At 43.4% G+C, this 14,245-nt stretch overlaps 1 long non-coding RNA gene across 1 annotated transcript; it reads right to left on the reverse strand.

Annotated features, from left to right (window-relative positions):
• Positions 1 to 664: 664 nt before the first annotated feature.
• LOC125155700 (uncharacterized) lies at positions 665 to 13,554 on the reverse strand. Its single transcript, XR_007148315.1, has 3 exons — positions 13,338 to 13,554; positions 6,390 to 6,511; positions 665 to 810 (listed from the first exon to the last, which is right to left on the reverse strand). It is a non-coding gene; the product is annotated as an uncharacterized LOC125155700 (long non-coding RNA).
• Positions 13,555 to 14,245: the final 691 nt, after the last annotated feature.

Consider the following 14,245-nt stretch of genomic DNA (forward strand, 5'->3'; position numbering starts at 1 on the left):
CCCTGGAGGGCGGACCTGGGGCACCCTCCGACCTTGGGCTGGCCTTGTTTCGTCTCGGGTTCGCCGGATGCCCGGAAGGGCCCCGACTGGCCTTCTGCTTTATGGCATTTCAGGTCCCCAGCGCGGGAAGCCAGGCCCGCTTACTTTTACACAGTCACCGAAAAGAGAGGACTTAGGTAATGAAAAGCGCGCTAGTGAGAATGAGCCCAGGCGTCCGTTTTGTGTGATGGTGCACTTAACCTCCTCAGTATTCGACACGAAACTGTTGGTTGCTGGATGACCTTCATGACCGTTGCACGGCCGCCGTTTATAATTGCCTGTTGCATACCGTCAGTCCTGTTACATACCTGATGTGGGTGTACACATGGCAGTTTATATGCTCAGCCCTGGGCTCCTAAAAGCTGCGTTTACATTTTGAGCTGCATTGCGCTTTGCACGGTGTTGCAAGAAGTCCAAATGTTGAGAATAAAAAAACAAAACAAAAAAACAGATTTAACATAGCACCTTACATAAAGAATATCAGGCATTCGGGTGCCTTTCTTCTACCTTATCAAGTACCAGGGTCTTTTAATTAACTTTGTCGTTTGCACAATCACCCACCGCTTTAAGTAACTGAAAGAAGTAATACCGGTAGATTCATATTTAGAAGCTAGAATATTCTCCATTTTTCATGATCCCAGAATGTCATCCATTTATTTGAAAGATTTATAGTATAGTCGTTAAGAGCAGGGGATCCGAAGACAGAATTCCAGCTTTTTTATTGAGTGTGATCTTTGGCAAGTTCATTAACTCATGCATCAATTTTCTCACCTATAAAATAGAAACAATAATAGAAATGCCCTTAGGGTTGTTGTAAGGATTGAACCAGTGAATACAAGCGAAGAGTATAGAACAGAGTGAATGAACACTAATAAACATCAGTGATTGTTATTTGAGTGCTTACTCTACGTCAGTTGCTAGTTCTAGGTCCTGGATACCTTTCCATAGTATCACCATTGCATCTTGTTATTTGGATTCGCAGTACCATAAGGAACATTTCTCTCAAATCCTTCATAACTGAGAAGAACAAATTCACTCCCATTAATATGCTCAGGTTCCACTTAAAGAGACCTAGAAGCCTGCCCACAATGACGTAACTGAATATAGATAGCATTGTGACCTTAAATGAAAGGAAGAGAATTTGCACAGTTGCTTTCTAAAAATATACTAATTGTCAGGCGCCTGGGTGGCTCAGTGTTTTGAGCATCAGACTTCGGCTCAGGTCATGATCTAGTGGGTGGTGAGTTCAAACCCCACGTCAGGCTCTGTGCTGACAGCTCAAATATAAATAAACATTAAAAAAACATTAAACATTAAAAAAATTAAAAAATATACTAATTGTTACTCTCCCATGTTTCTACTCCCTGACAAATATAGGAGAGTTTAGAAAAATGCAAACTGGGAGATGCAGATTCAAAATCACAGTTCAGGGGTGTCTGGGTGGCTCCGTCGGTTAAACATCCGACTTCGGCTTGGGTCATGATCTCACGGTCTCAGGGTCCGTGAATTCGAGCCCCGAGTCAGGCTCTGTGCTGACAGCTTAGAGTCTGGATCCTGCTTGGGATCCTGTGTCTCCCTATCTCTCTGCCCCTCCCCAGTTCGCACTCTGTCTCTGTCTCTCACTCTCAAAAATAAATAAACATTTAATATATATATATATATACCACATATATATATCACACAACCTCAGAAGCTATGTGTCAGCTTAGAAACTCTTAACCTCAATTTTCTGCTTATAAAATGAGGATAATACCTACTTCGCATGGGTGTAGTACAAATTAAATGAGAAAGAATCTAAGAGTGTCTGGAGTATGACAGGCATTCTATACATCTCATCTCGCCAGATAAACATCCAGAAACTTGTTACTCTGAAGAGCTATTTCTGTCCTTTAAGGTGTTTTTTATATACAGCTGATCCTTGAACAAAGAGGTGGTAAGGGGCACCAACATCTCAGGCAGCCGAAATCCTCATATAACTTTGACTCCCCAGAAACTTAACTAATTCAAGGTTCAACTGTACATGGTCATTTAGGAGACAATAGCACCCAAATTAAAAAATTCAGAAGGGCATACAAAAGAAGGTCTTATGTTTGGGTCTTTTAGGGACAATGGGATTATAGTACTTTTTATATTCTTTTGGATGCTTTTTTTTTGTAAAATGTTCCCCAAATTTCTAAATTTTTTCTAACTTTTTTTTTAAACCTCTAAAGTGAAAAGTATTTGATAATTAGAAGAGTATATATTTCTTTTAATTTCAGAAAAGCAGGTATGCTGGGGCTCCTGGGTGGCTCAGTCGGTTAAGTGTCCGACTTCAGCTCAGGTCATGATCTCGTGGTTTGTGGAATCGAGCCCCGTGTCGGGCTCTGTGCTGACAGCTCAGAGCCTGGAGCCTGCCTCAGATTCTGTGTCTCCCAGTTTCTCTGCCCCTCCCCTGCTCACACTCTGTCTCTCTCTGTCTCTCGATAATAAATAAATGTTAAAAAAAAAATTTTTTTAAAGAAAAAAGAAAAGCAGGTACGCTACTTAACAACTAAAAGAAGCTTCTTGTTTTTCACGCAATTGTGTGGGACATGAGCCCACCTGTCCACACTTTCCCGTGTTGTACAACCAAGGACGAGCCACCCACATTTTTCAAACAGTGGACTGGGTTAGTGGGGCACCTCCCAAGGTGTCCTCCCTTCATTGCCCTGAATGCGAGGGCCTCAGCTAGGTCACTGAACTTCCAAAAGGACCCAGGTTCCTTCTCAGAAGTACATCCAATCACCAGGAGAGTCTGGCTCAAAGAAAAGTTCCATAAAGTAGGTCTGAGCATTCATGAGATCACTGTTTCCAAGAGACAAACACATGGGTGGTGGAGGGATTAGGGCTTTGACTTTCCTGTTGACAGCTTCCTAGGACATGAGTACTTGTTTCCCCAGGAGACCATCCCGACTTACTCAGCTCACCACTCCTCCCAAGCCCTAACTTTTCTGTAGCACAGGGTGTGCTTCAAAATACTGTGAAATAACAGATACAGCCTGTTCGATGACTTTTTTTTTTTTTTTTTTTTTTTACTGAAAGTACAGCCCCTCAAAACCGACTGCAATCGAGAAAGTACGAAAATAACAAAGTGGAATGAGCTGGGGAGAAAGTAAACAAGAGGGTGTTGGTGTGCAATTAAGTATGGAGACGTAGAGCCTCAGTATTCCACCTTAAGAAGGTCTGTATGATGCAGGAGAGTGGACTTGACATTCCATTGCGGTGCTGTCGGCTAGAGATTATCCGGTCCACCTCCCTTAATTTACAGATAAGGAAACCAAATCTCCCAAAAGTGAAGTGGTTTCCCTAAGGACAGAATAGAATAAATAGGCAATTAAGAAGCAGAAGCAAGATTAGAAGTCAGCCGTCTATTGCTATGTAACGATACAAATGTCTACCATTAGGGACCCTGGGTCAAATATTTAATGCCTACTTTGGGGGGCCCATTGGAGTGGATCTTTCTAATGCACAGTTGTACTATCGCCAGGGGAAATCCCTCAGAAACTTAGCCCGAAGTGGCTTCTGAGCTACACTGAAACCAGAACCTTAACATAGTTTGTTCCAAATCTGCCCCCCACCCCACCTATGGCTGCATGACCTTTAACAGCACGGTTTCTCAGTTGCGAAGGATTTTTTCAAAATGTGGCTTCTCAGCTCTGCTGGTAAGGGCTGCATGTTTGGATCTACTGTGCATTTTGTCTCCCAGGTTTCTCAACTCACTATGCAGGACCCACAAAGGTCTATCACAAGTCATTAGTGTTGGCGATGTCTCTGATCACCTATTCTTTCTTTAGGAACCTACAACAGATGAAATTTGCTTTATGTTTTCCAGGTAAATAAGGAAAAGATAAAATGGGACATCGCCTCCAAGAAATCGCAGGCACAGCAACAAGTCCCTCCCCATTTTTTTTTTTTTTTTTGGTTCCAGGCTCCACAACTCCGTTTGGCCTGTCTTACTTCGTGTTAATAGAAGAGAGACCCCGTAGCTCAGTGAAAGTCTCTGAAAGTGCCAAATGGCTTGGTTTAGAAATGGAGTTACAAAAATATAGACTCAAAATTTACTTGGGTGGCACCTGGGTGGCTCAGTCGGTTGAGCGTCCGACTTCGGCTCAGGTCATGATCTCAGGGTCCGTGAGTTCGAGCCCCTCATCCGGCTCTGTGCTGACAGCTCAGAGCCTGGAGCCTGCTTCGAGTTCTGTGTGTGTGACTCTCTCTCTCTCTCTCTGCCCCTCCCCGACTCGTGCTCTCTCTCTCTCAAAAATAAGTAAGCATTAAAAACAAAGTTAAAAAAAAAAAAATTTGCTTGGGTTCTCTGACCTGCTGGGTAATTATTTCCTGTGTCATTGATTCACTGACTTTGTTTTTGACTTAACATAATAGAGAAGAGTATGGACTTGGAAGGCAGAGAGCATGAGTCTGAGTCCCGGCTCTGTAGTTACTTAGCTGAGAGGTCTTAGAGGCGTTCATTGATATCTCTGTCCAGTCTCCTCCCATAATGGAGATAATAGTTGGGCCTACCTACTAGGGTTGCTGTGGGGATTAATATTTTTAAAGTGCTTAGAATAGTTTCTGACTCAGAATAAAAACTCTTAAGTTTAAAAAAAAAAAAACTGTTTCCTGGGGTGCTTGGGTACCTCGGTCACGTAAGCATCTGACTCTTGATTTCGTCTTGGGTAATGATCTCACAGTCATGAGATAGAACCCCATATCAAACTCCATGATGGGCTTGGAACCTGCTTGGGATTCTCTGTCTCTCGCTCTCTCTGCCTTTCTGCGCCTCCCAGCTCACTCCCTCTCTCAAAAAGATAATAAATAAATAAATAAATAAATACTTTCCTAAGTTTGGCTTACTGGGTATCAGGTATTGAGAATTGGATGGTGTGGCAGACAGACTCTAAGGTGACACCCATGATTCCTGCCTCCTGGATTGTATAATCCCTTCCCCTTGAGCGTGGGAAGGACCTGTGACTTGCTTCTAACTAACTAAGGAGAAGGTGATGGATGTCACTCCCGTGAATACATTATGCTATATGACAAAAGTAATGGGTCCCATAACTGGGTTACATTAAGACTTCTTGCTACAGGACTCACTTTCACTCTTTGGCTGGGCCTTAATGAAACAAAATGTCATGAAGCGAACTGCCTACAGAGAGGCCCATGTGGCAGGAAACTTCACACATCTTCCAGGGCTGACAGTGGCCTTGAATTGGCAAAAAGAGAGGCAAACAAATAACCCCTCCTGGAGTTTTCAGTCCTACAAGAAAATAAATTCTGCCACGACCTGAGTGTTGGAAGTGGATTCCATCCCAATCTAGCCTCCGGATGAGAATGCGGCCCAGCTGATACCTTGAGTGCAGTCCCATGAGCCCTGGACGCAGAAAACCCACCTAAGCCCCGGCTGGTATTCTGACTGCAGCTTTTTGAGAGACCCTGAACCAGAATAGGTTGGAGAAAAATGTGTGACCATTCTGACTGGTCTCACTTTAAATTCATAACCACTATGCCAATACTAGACACTATCTGCCCTTGTCCACTCGTGTTGCCTTTCTTCTAGGTGACTATTTCACACACGTTGTCTCTCAGAACTCTCTGATTACCTTGTCCCCCACATTCACTCTTAGCTCGGATATCCTTGCTTCTCCTCGTTGAGAAAACAGAGAACTTGCACAAGCCCTTGCCACCCCATCCATTCATCTCCCTCTACTATGCCCATATTTTTATTTTACCTCCAAGTATTGGGAATAAACAGTCTGTGGTCCCGTCCCCCACCTATGAGCCACAGCCCATCTCCTCCTGCCGACCCAAGGATATCACTCCAGGACGTGGCTTGCTAATAGGTATCTCAAAATGAACATGTCTAACTCAACTTCTGCTCTATCCCTATTATTCCTACACCACTCCCTCTCCCTCCAAAAAACCCAATTTCTTTCAATCTTCCTTATCACTATAGTAATTCCATGGTCATGGTTGCTCAGGCCAAAAACCTGAGATTCATCCTTGGCACTTTCTCTCATCTGGGATCTGATCCACATAGATCTTATGGGCTCTGTCTTCAGCGTGGACACAGAATCCCACCAGTTCTGCCCATCACCTTCTCCCATTCTGGTCCAGTCACCATCACTGCTTACCCGGATCGTGGCAGTAGCCGCCTCCCAGCAGGCCTCTTTGCTTCTACCCTTGCCCCTCTTCAGGCCGTTCTCAATGGAGTAGCCAGAATGATCTCTGCTCAAAGCCCTCCCATGGCTTCCCATGTCAGTTGGAATAAAACGCAGCATGGTCAAACAACCCACAAAGTCTGACAGGGTCTCCCCTACACACACTTTTCTCCTGACCTTTTCCCTTTGTGTTCTCCATATCCTGCCTGGTTTCCCAGACTCTAGTCACACTGGAGCTTAGAATCGGTCCCGAGAGTGGTGGGAAGTTTCTGATGAGTTCTCTAAGCCATCTTCTCTGCCTGTAGAGTGGGGCAAGAGATAGAAGCTGTCAAAGGCCTGCGCACCAGGCTCTTATGTTATACAGTTGTGATGAGCCTTGCTGACCCCCCAGCAAGGGCACAAAGGACCCCTTTGCACAGCTGGTATTGCTTGAAACTCCTTTCTTATTTTCCTTTTTGTAGTGAAAAAAAAAAAAGTAAAAGAAAATTCAAATACTAGAAATTTTTAGTATTTTTAGAAGTCTTTCTTTTTTTAAATTTTTTAAATGTTTATTTACTTGAGAGAGAGAGAGAGAGTGCACGCAAGTGAGGGAGGGGCTGGGAGAGAGAGAGAGGAAGACACAGAATGGAAACAGTCTCCACGCTCTGAGCTGTCAGCACAGAGCCTGACACAGGACTCGAACTCAGAAACGGCAAGATCATGACCCAGGCCAAAGTCAGACGCTTAACCGACTGAGGCACCCAGGCGCCCCCAGAAACTTTTTCTTAATTTTATTACACAAGTATTGCAAACATTAAAATTCAGAATGCATAAAAGAGAGAAGGCAGGAGGGGAGGGAGGAAAGTCAGGAGGAAGGAAAGCAGCGGAGGGAAGAGGGAGAGACAGAGAGGAAGGAAGGAAGACAAAGGTAGAGAGAAACGGAAATGAAAATTACCCCAAGGGCCTGCCACATAAAACAGTTCCTATTCACAATTATGGTTCTAAGTACTATTTATTTATTTATTTATTCATTCATTCATTTAGCGTGCATCAGTGGGGGAGGGGCAGAGAGAGAGGGAGAGTCCCAAGCAGGCCCCGTGCTGTCAGTGCAGAGCCTGACTCAGGGCTTGATCCCACAAACCATGAGATCATGGGTCGGTTACTGACGCCCCTATGGTTCTCAGTACTTCTTAAACTACCACCACCCTCACCCGGCCCAGGAGACTGGGAGGGGCAGCACCTTCTCAGAAAGTCGGATTTCACGTGGCCCATCACACCCCGCCCTAGCTGAGCTCATGTCTCACCGCCAAGTTTTAGAACAGACACCCTGGAGTTTGCTTACAAACCCATGACTCTTGTGGCATTTCACTGGAGTAACTTCTGACTAGCATGTCTTGGCCATAAGGCTGCCATTAAAAGAGATTCTTTTCTTGATAGGAAAAGAGTAAACACAGTTGTGCTGTATTTTCTGCAGTCATAATGAATAAGCGATAAAATATAAACAGGTCACCCAAGAATAGAACAAATCCTTTCCACTCTTCCACTCGCAAAAATCCATCGTTAAATGACATCGTGATACGATTCTACTGATATCCGTGTGTTTTTATTTTTAAGTTTATTTTATTTTTTTTGAGAGGGAGAGTGTGCGTGCAAGCGTGCACAAGTGGGGAGGGGCAGAGAGAGAATCCCAAGCAGGCTCTGCACTGTCAGCACAGAGCCCGATACGGGGCTCGAACTCACAAACGGTGAGATCATGACCTGAGCGGAAATCAAGAGTCCAACGCTCAACCGACTGAGTCACCCAGGCAACCCCCGTTTGTGTTTTTTAAAGGCTGGTGTGTCCTTTCATTTACGTGTCACTGAATATACTTTTCTATTAATATTAGGTTTTATCAGGTTCTGTTATCACTATTATTTTTTAAAGTTGTGATATTTTGTCTGGAGCTCCCTTTTTATTAAATAACTGTTTAAAGACTGTTGTTTATTGTTAGCTACAAAAGACAGGTTTAGGCCACAATTTAGTACACAGAAATAGTAATTTGCGAAAAAGTAATTTAGAAAAATGAAAATATAAATGGAACTTAGCAAATGGCAGTTGGTGACTCACATGATTATAGCTGGTTTCCATTGTTTTTAGGATGAAGAAAGCAAGCATCAAATTAACACAACAATGTAAAATTATTTCCAATTATGCACTTGAAAGTGTTCTGACCACAAAAATTAAGAACAGTTTCTGAAAATTATTTTGGCCATTTTTTTTCATCACCCATTTTCTTCACAGTCCAATAAAAGCATCTATGAACTATGTGCTAAACATGATTTACTGTTATAAGATGGGCAGATTTCCAGGGGCGCCAGGGTTGGTCGGTTAAGCATCCGACTTTAGCTCAGGTCATGATCTCACGGTTCGTGGGTTCGAGCCCTGCGTCGGGCTCAGTGCTGACAGCGTGGAGCCTGGAGCTGCTTCGGATTCTGTGTCTCCCTCTCTCTCTGCCCCTCCCTCACTCACGCTGTCTCTCTCTCTCTGTCTCTGTCTCTTTCTCAAAGATAAACATTAAAAAAAAAAGGGGGGCAGATTTCCAGAATTTCAATATTAAACGAATGGACTTGACATTTGCTAAGCACAGTGAAGGACATTTTGGACAAATTAAGTCCAAAATTTGCTTAAATGATGTATGCAAATCCTTTAGTAATTTATAAACTAAACTATAGATAAATTTCCATTATTTCTTAGGTGCTTAGAAACATGAAGTGACTTTTTCCTGTGGATTCTCCCACCCCACATCACCTTCTTACAGCCTGAAGTACGTCTTTTCTACTTCTTGAAGCAGGCCAGCTAGCAACAGTTTCTCTAAGACTTTTTTTTTTTTAACTGGGAATATGTTTATGTTTTTACTTTTATTTTTTTTAATGTTTATTTATTTTTGAGAGAGAGCGAGAGCGAGCACATGTGGAGGAGGGGCAGAGAGAGATGGAGAGAGAAGGAGAGAGAATTCCAGGCAAGCTCTGCACCACCAGCATAGAGTCCCACGCAGGGCTGGAACCCGTGGGTTGTGAGATCATGACCTGAGCCAAAGCTAAGGTCGCTCACCCGACTGAGCCACCCAGGCGCCCCTATCTGGGGATATCTTTTTTTTAATATGAAATTTATTGTCGAATCGGTTTCCATACCACACCCAGTGCTCATCCCCACAGATGCCCTCCTCCATACCCATCACCCACTTTCCCCTTTCCCCCACCCCCCATCAACCCTCAGTTTTTTCTCAGTTTTTAAGAGTCTCCTACTATAGATGCTGGAGAAGATGTGGAGAAACGGGAACCCTCTTGCACTGTTGGTGGGAATGCAAATTGGTGCAGTCGCTCTGGAAAACAGTGTGGTGGTTCCTCAAAAAATTAAAAATAGACCTACCCTAGGACCCAGCAATAGCAAGGAATTTACCCAAGGGATACAGGACTACTGAGGCATAGGGGCACTTGTACCCCAGTGTTTATAGCAGCACTCTCAACAATAGCCAAATTATGGAAAGAGCCTAAATGTCCATCAACTGATGAATGGATAAAGAAATTGTGGTTTATATACACAATGGAATACTACGTGGCAATGAGAAAGAATGAAATATGGCCCTTTGTAGCAACGTGGATGGAACGGGAGAGTGTGATACTAAGTGAAATAAGCCATACAGAGAAAGACAGGTACCATACGTTTTCACTCTTATGTGGATCCTGAGAAACTTAACAGAAACCCATGGGGGAGGGGAAGGGAAAAAAAAAGAGGTTAGAGAGGGAGAGAGAGCCAAAGCATAAGAGGCTCTTAAAAACTGAGAACAAACTGAGGGTTGATGGGGGGTGGGAGGGAGGGGAGGGTGGGTGATGGGTATTGAGGAGGGCACATTTTGGGATGAGCACTGGGTGTTGTATGGAAACCAATTGGACAATAAATTTCATATATTGGAGGGGAAAAAAAAGAGTCTCCTATGGTTTGGCTCTCTCCCTCTCCAACTTTTTTTTTTCTCCTTCCCCTCCCCCATGGGTTTCTGTTAAGTTTCTCAGGATCCACATAAGAGTGAAAACATATGGTATCTTTCTCTGCCTGACTTATTTCTCTTAGCATAACACTCTCCAGTTCCATCCACGTTGCTACAAAAGGCCAGATTTCATTCTTTCTCATTGTCACGTAGTATTCCATTGTGTATATAAACCACAATTTCTTTTTTTTTTTTTAGATTTTTTTTAATGTTTATTTACTTTTGAGAGAGAGAGAGCACAAGTTGAGGAGGGGTAGAGAGAGAGAAGGAGACACAGAATCCGAAGCAGGCTCCAGGCTCTGAGCTGTCAGCACAGAGCCCAACACGGGCTCGAACTCACAAACCGTGAGATCATGACCTGAGCGAAGTTGGACGCTTAACCGACTGAGCCACCCAGGTGCCCCAAAACCACAATTTCTTTATCCATTCATCAGTCGATGGACATTTAGGCTCTTTCCATAATTTGGCTATTGTTGAGAGTGCTGCTATAAACATTGGGGTACAAGTGCCCCTATGCATCAGCACTCCTGTATCCCTTGGGTAAATTCCTAGCAGTGCTATTGCTGGGTCATAGGGTAGATCTATTTTTAATTTTTTGAGGAACCTCCACACTGTTTTCCAGAGTGGCTGCACCAGCCAGGCTTCTCAAAAAGAAAAGGGAGATGACCCAAATAGATAAAATCATGAATGAAAACGGGATTATTACAACCAATTCCTCAGAAATACAAGCAATTACCAGGGAATACAATGAAAAATTATATGCCAACAAACTGGACAACCCGGAAGAAATGGACAAATTCCCAAACACCCACACACTTCCAAAACTTAAACAGGAAGAAATAGAAAACTTGAACAAACCCATAACCAGGGAAGAAATTGAATCAGTGATCAAAAATCTCCCAACAAAGAAGAGTCCAGGACCAGATGGCTTCCCTGGGGAGTTCTACCAGACATTTAAAGCAGAGATAATACTTATCCTTCTCAAGCTGTTCCAAAAAATAGAAGGGGAAGGAAAACTTCCAGACTCATTCTATGAAGCCAGCATTAATTTGCTTCCTAAACCAGACAGAGACTCAGCAAAAAAGAGAACTACAGGCCAATATCCCTGATGAAGATGGATGCAAAAATTCTCAATAAGATACTAGCAAATTGAATTCAACGGCATATAAAAAGAATTATACACCATGATCAGGTGGGATTCATGCCTGGGCTGCAAGGTTGGTTCAACATTTGCAAATCAATGAATGTGATACATCACATTAATAAAAGAAAAGAACCATATGATCCTGTCAATCGATGCAGAAAAAGCATTTGACAAAATTCAGCATTCTTTCTTAATTAAAACCCTCGAGAAAGTCGGTATAAAAGGAACATACTTAAACATCGTATCTGGGAATATTCTTAACGTGCCTTCATTTTTTGAGGTATAACTCTTGCAGCATAAGAAGGCCACCCATTAATGTCTGAGCAAATCTGCTAATTGTAGGGATAATGCCATTGGATGTGGGTTTCTCACTTTCCACCCAAAACGAAGCAGCTCCCTCCAGCCCTAAGGCTTTCATAGCCACCCCGCCTCAGTTACTGCAGAATCAGGAGGGCTGGGAGGGGAAGCACCACCCCCCCAAGAACACGGCAGACGCACACTGCGTGTGCAGAAGCTCAGCAGAGTCTCCTAAATAAATGCTTCTTAATTTGTTTTTTTTTCTTCACTCTTTTCCCAGAGCCCTGAAATAATTGTGTTTCAAAATTATTGTCTACTTTTAAAGTTGTTGTTGGGGGTGGGGGGGGAGGATTTGCTGCTTGAAATGCTGCTCTCTGAATAATACAGAATAGATTCTCAAAGGGTGTAACTCTTAGAACAGCCACTGATTTATAATTTTGGCTGCTCAGGGCAGCAATGGAGATGCTCCCATCCTATCAAAGAAGGTTATTGCTCTAGAATGCTCATTTTTACTTGGTTTTTCTTGCCGGAAGTTCCTTTTTTATCAGAGATAATAGGGGGCTTACATTTACTGAGCAAATACCAGGTTACTGGCATGATACATTCTCGCACATACAATTTCTCTTTGAAATAATGATTTTAGGGGTGCCTGGGTGGCTCCGTCGGTTGGGCGTCCAACTTCAGCTCAGGTCATGATCTCACGATTTGTGAGTTCGAGCCTCGCGTCAGACTCTATGCTGACAGCTCAGAGCCTGGAGCCTGCTTCAGATTCTGTGTCTCCCTCTCTCTCTGCCCTTCCCATGCTCATGCTCTGTCTCTGTCTCAAAAATAAATAAAACGTTAAAAATTTTTAAATAAATAAAAATAATGATTTTAAGCTTTTTATAACATATAAATGCAATATGTACTTTTTTTTTTTAATGTTTATTTACTTATTTTGAGAAAGAGTGCGTGTGAGCAGGGTAGGGGCAGAGAGAAAGGGAGAGAGAGAGTCCCAAACAGGCTTCTGCACTGCCAGCACAGAGCTCGACATGCGGCTGAATCTCACAAACCATGAGATCATGCCTGGAGCAAAAACCAAGAATCAGGTGCTTAACCGACTAAGCCACCCAGGCATCCCAATATGTACTTTTTTTTTTTTAATGCTTATTATTTATTTTTTGAGATAGAGAGACAGAGCGCAACCAGGGGAGGGACAGAGAGAGAGGGAGACACAGAATCTGAAGTAGGTTCCAGGCTCTGAGCTGTCAGCACAGAGCCCGACTCGGGGCTCGAACTCACAGACCACAAGATCATGACCTGAGCCGAAGTCAGATGTTTAACCGGCTGAGTCACCCAGGCGCCCCTCCCTGGTAAGAAGTTTTTTTTTTCCTGGTAAGAATTCTTGTTCTTAAGGCTTATACCTAGGATCATAATCATCCCATGTAGAATACATATATTTTTAAATTTGGTGGCCCTTTTTATTACAAACAATGTCTTCGGATGGGAAATATCCAAATGGGAAATACAACTTTCGTGTATCATCCGAATTCGCTGGACTAGAAAGCGAGGGGTTCTGCTAGCCAGCAGGCTCAGGCAGGACGTGCCGCTGGGTTGCTAACTCAGCGTCACCAGCCCAACCTGCCCTCTTCTACCGATGGCCTTGGAGCATTCATCGGGTTGTTAAGTTACTGGACTTACCCTTTACTGAGAAGTTTATTTTTCCATAAAAAGGCTGTGGTTTCAAGTTGCTACGGAACTTGGGAAGGGCAGAACACCAAGGGGTGAGGGAGTAATGAGGGGCCCATGAACCCGGGCCACCACGAGGTTGAGACGCGACACAGTCAGATCCAATTCATGCCCGTCATTCCCAGCCTCTTGCTTTCCCTTGGAAACTAGAAAATTAATGTCCCGGATCATGTTCCTGGAACTCAAAGAAATACCATGAGTAATGAGCAAGTGTGAATTTTATCAAAGAAATGTAGTCAATCTACGTGGAGCATACGGACGTGGAACACACACAGGAAATCATTCAGTTTCATTGAAGCCGGTTGTGAAAAGTGTAATTACAGAGAGACTTAGGGTTTGAAATTCAGGCCACCCTGGGGATAGACTGAATGAGGCCACAGAATTTTACTCCTGACATATTAAACAGCTTCAGAACCATTTGGCCCCCACAGGGTTAGGGATAGGGTTAGGGTTAGGGTTAGGGTTTTAGGGTTAGGGTTAGGGTTTATGGTGAGGGTTAGGGTGTTAGGGTTAGGGTTAGGGTTTTACAGTTAGGGTTAGCGTTTTAGGGTTAGGGTGAGGGTTTTATGGTTAGGGTTAGGGTTTTGCGGCTAGGGTTAGGGTTTTACGGTTAGCATTAGGGTTTTAGGATTAGGGTTAGGGTTTTAAGGTTAGCATTTTAGGGTTAGGTTTAGGGTCAGCATTTTAGGATTAGGGTTAGGATTAGGGTTAGCCCACACCTACATCAACAGTGAAATATTCCTTGTCAAGTAATCATATCCCACCTACTGAGTTTTTCATTTGTAGTGATAGTCTTCTTTGATCTTTTCACAGAGCTTTACGTTACAATGAAATGAAGGGTTCATTGTTGGAAGGAAAAA

This window comes from Prionailurus viverrinus, chromosome F1 (genome assembly GCF_022837055.1).
Source record: "Prionailurus viverrinus isolate Anna chromosome F1, UM_Priviv_1.0, whole genome shotgun sequence".
Lineage (NCBI taxonomy): Eukaryota > Metazoa > Chordata > Mammalia > Carnivora > Felidae > Prionailurus > Prionailurus viverrinus.